The sequence below is a fragment of the Elephantulus edwardii genome, unplaced genomic scaffold, assembly GCF_000299155.1.
Source record: "Elephantulus edwardii isolate Elephantulus edwardi_28Jun2011 unplaced genomic scaffold, EleEdw1.0 scaffold00262, whole genome shotgun sequence".
Classification (NCBI taxonomy): Eukaryota; Metazoa; Chordata; class Mammalia; order Macroscelidea; family Macroscelididae; genus Elephantulus; species Elephantulus edwardii.
The window spans coordinates 1,876,432-1,880,213 of record NW_006400012.1 but is presented as its reverse complement, the minus strand read 5'-3'; the positions used below and the strand labels follow the sequence as shown (position 1 = coordinate 1,880,213).

Sequence of the window (3,782 nt, the reverse complement as noted above, 5' to 3'; positions counted from 1 at the left end):
CTCATCCTGGGTCTCCATTTCCTGCACTGTCCATCCACCCTTCCGAGCATGATGTCTTTCTCCAAGGACCGATCTCTCCTGGTCACATGCCCAAAGTAAGTGAGGTGGAACTTCAAAATCCCAGCCTCCAAGGGGAAACTTGGTTTCACCCTCTCCAAGGCAGACCTATTTGTTTTCTTGGCAGTCCATCGTATGTTCAAGACTCTTCTCCAGCACCACAACTCTAAGGCATCTATTCTTCTGTCATGCTTAGTCATTCATTGTCCAACTCTCTGAAGCATAATAAGTAATTGAGAAGACCATGGCCTGGATTAGGTGCATCTTTGTATCTAGACTGACATTGTTGCTCTGCAGCACTCTGGAGAGGTCAATGACAGCGGATTTTCCCATTGCAATTCATCTTTTGACTTCCTGACTGCTGGTGTTAAGAGTGTTGACTGTGGATCTGAGCAAGCTGTAATTGCTAACAACCTCAATCTCTTCTCCATCCATCATGGTGCTGCCATGTGGTGAGAATCTTTGTCTTCTTGATGTTGAGCTTCAATCCATATTGAAGACTACAGTCCTTGACTTTTTGCAGCAAGTGCTTCAGGTCTTCTTCAGTTTCAGCAAGGAAGGTTATGTCATCTTCATATAGTATGTTGTTAATGAGTCTTGCTCTAATCTTGATGTCACACTCCTCCCCATAAAGGCCTGTTTTCTAAATTATTTGTTCTGCATACAGATTGAAAAGGTATGGGGACAGGATGCACCCCTGATGCACTCCTTTACTGACACGCAGTGTTTCCATGCTCTGTTCTGAGGGCTGCTTCTTGGTCCAAGTATAGGTTTCATATAAACATGATCAAGTGTTCTGAGATTTCCACTTTCCTCAAGGTTAGCCACAATTTATTGTGAAACACACAATCAAATACCTTTGCATAATCAATGAAACACAGATAGACATTCCTCTGATACTATTTGCTTTTAGCCAAGATCCATCTGACATTGGCAATAATGTCCCTAATGTCACGACTTCTTATAAACCCAGCCTGTATTTCTGGTAATTCTCTGTCAATGTACTGTTCAAGTCTTTTTCTGGATAATCTTCAGCAGGATTTTGCTAGTGTGTGATATTAGTGTTATTGTTCGATAATTTCCACACTCTGTCTGGTCACCTTTTTATGAAATGGGAATAAATATGGATGTCTTCCAGTCAGTTGGCCAAGTAGCTGTCTTTCAGATTTCCTGGCACAACTTGGTGAACACATGCCGGACAACATCTGTTTGCTGAAATACTTCAATTGGTATTCCATCAATTCTTGGGGCTTTATTTTTTGCCAAGTCCTTCAGAGCAGCCTGAACTTCCTCCTTCATCACCATTGCCTCCTGCTCATATGTTGTTTCTTGACATTCTTCTGTGTCAGCCAATTCCTTTTGATACAATAACTCTGTATACTCCTCCTATTTGCTTTTAATGCTTCTTGAATCACTCAATATTCTGCCCATAGCATCCTTAAGCATTGCAACTCATGGCTTTAATTTATTCTTTAGTTCTTTCAGCATAAGAAATGCTGAGTGAGTTCTGTCCTTTTGATTTTTTTACTCCAGCTCCTTGCATATTTCATGATAATTTTTTCCCCTTGTTTTCCTGAGCAGCCCTTTGAAATCTTCTATTCAGCTCCTTAATTTTGTGATTTTGTCCCTTTGCTTTGGGTTTTTGGCACTCTAGTGCAATATTCAGAGACTTTTATGACATCCATTTTGGTCTTTTCTTCTTCTTCCTTCTTCCTAATGACATTTTGCATTCTTCATGAACCATATTCTTAATATCTTCCCACAGCTTATCTGGTCTTCATTTATTAGTGTTCAAGGCCTGAAACCTATTCCTGAGTTGTTTTTTAAATTCATGGGATATAGACTCATGGTCAGATTTTGATTCCTGTGGCTGTGATTTAAGTTTCTTTAATTTGAACTTGTATATGAGCAGTTGATGGTCTATTCCATAATCAGCACCTGGCCTAGTTTCACTGCTGATATTGAACTTCTCCAGTGGTTCTTTCCACAGACATAATCAGTCTGATTCCTGTGCTTCCCATCAGGTGAAATCCATGTGTATAACCTGCATTTATGTTTCTTATAAAAGGTATTTGCTATGAATAAATCATTGATTGTGCAGAATTCTATCATTCTATCCCCAGCCTTATTTCTGTCTATATTTTATAAGTCTATATTTTTCAACTACTGATCCTTCTTCCTGATTCCCAACTTTTGCATTCTAGTCACCCATTATTATTTAGGCATCTTGGTTACGTGTTCAATTGATTTCTGTCTGCAACAGTTGATAGAAATCATCTATTTCCTCCTCTTTGGCTCTGGTTGTAGGTGCATAAATATGAATGATAAGGGTATTAACAGGTCTTTTTTTTACATTAAGCTATTCTAAATCTTTAATCAAATTGCATCATTGGCCATTATTACACGACAAAATTAGCTTTCTATAAATGATTTCGCTTTTTGTGTACAAATCATCATTATCGAAGTAATAGTAATAAAAAGCAAATACTAGGCAAAGACCTTTATTGACCTTTGTTTCAAATTTTATTCCCAGACTTCTTCAGCTTATTTAGCTGCAAAGAATGAATTATATTTAAGGAGAAACTGAAAAGAGCTGAACTGTCCAAAAGGCTTGTTGGGCTTAAAAATACGAGAGATCTAGATTTTATCAGATCCATAAACAAAACAATTTTAAAAAGCAGTCATAATATAAAATAGCAGCTCAAAGTAACTTCATTACGTTTTATCTTCTTCAAAAGTTGACGCAAATCAGTTGGCCTCATTCTTTGAAGCCTCATCAAAATTCTCCACAAGATCTGGAACTTCATCATCATCATCTTCTCTAGTAGCAAGTGGTGCTTTTCCATCCCCAGATTATTTGGGCAGGGCTTCAGCCAGTCTTCTTAAACTACTCAGGCTATCTGTGCCAAGCTGGTTTAAGATGCTGGGTAACATTTCTGTCAGCAGCTTTGTCTCAGTATGGCCGGTAATGGTGAAAGTGTTCGCTGCCAGAGATGCCTGAACTTTAGGATTGTTAAAGTGGATCACCGTTCTTTTATTTGTAAACATATTCACCTCTTCAATTCCAGAGATATTGTTTACCCCTAATTTCTTTGAGAACTGACAATTTTGTCATCTGCTACAGCTGTTCTATGAACCACCTTCTTCTTTCTGCATGCAGTTCCTTTTCCACCAATGCGCACTTGTGCCTGCAATTTGGCAAGTTTCTCCTGATTCATCATCGGTTTTTTTTCGTCGTGTCATAGAGGAAATGGGGCTGCATGGGGGACTAGGGCTGGCACTCAGGGGATCTTTTGGCAGACCAGCTGAGATAGGCTGTATACAAGGGGACGCAAGATGGCAGCTAGAGAGCAACAGGTCTTTCTTGTATGCATATGGATATTATCCTGTCACTCACAATACTGTATTTCATGATGGATCTAGAAATGGCCTTTTAAACTATGAAAGCGATCTCATTTTTACTCATCTTTTCATCTCCAGTATAATAGATCATATGATCTTGGGATTCAAAATGTCCCATATCAATCCATCTCATTTCACTAATACTCAATATGTCAATATTTATGTGTTCCATTTCTTTCTTTACAATGTCCAGTTTTCCTACATTCATGCTTCTCACATTCCATGTACTAATTGTTAATTTCTTCTTACAACTATTTGTCCTTTGTGTTTCCAAATTTGAGGTCTCAGCTTCAGTTGCCATATTTGTTAGTCTACTCTAAGTG

At 38.4% G+C, this 3,782-nt stretch overlaps 1 pseudogene; it reads right to left on the bottom strand.

The window, feature by feature from the left end:
* Window positions 1-2,805: 2,805 nt before the first annotated feature.
* Window positions 2,806-3,275, bottom strand: LOC102876827 (annotated as a pseudogene).
* Between the last annotated feature and the right edge of the window lie 507 nt (window positions 3,276-3,782).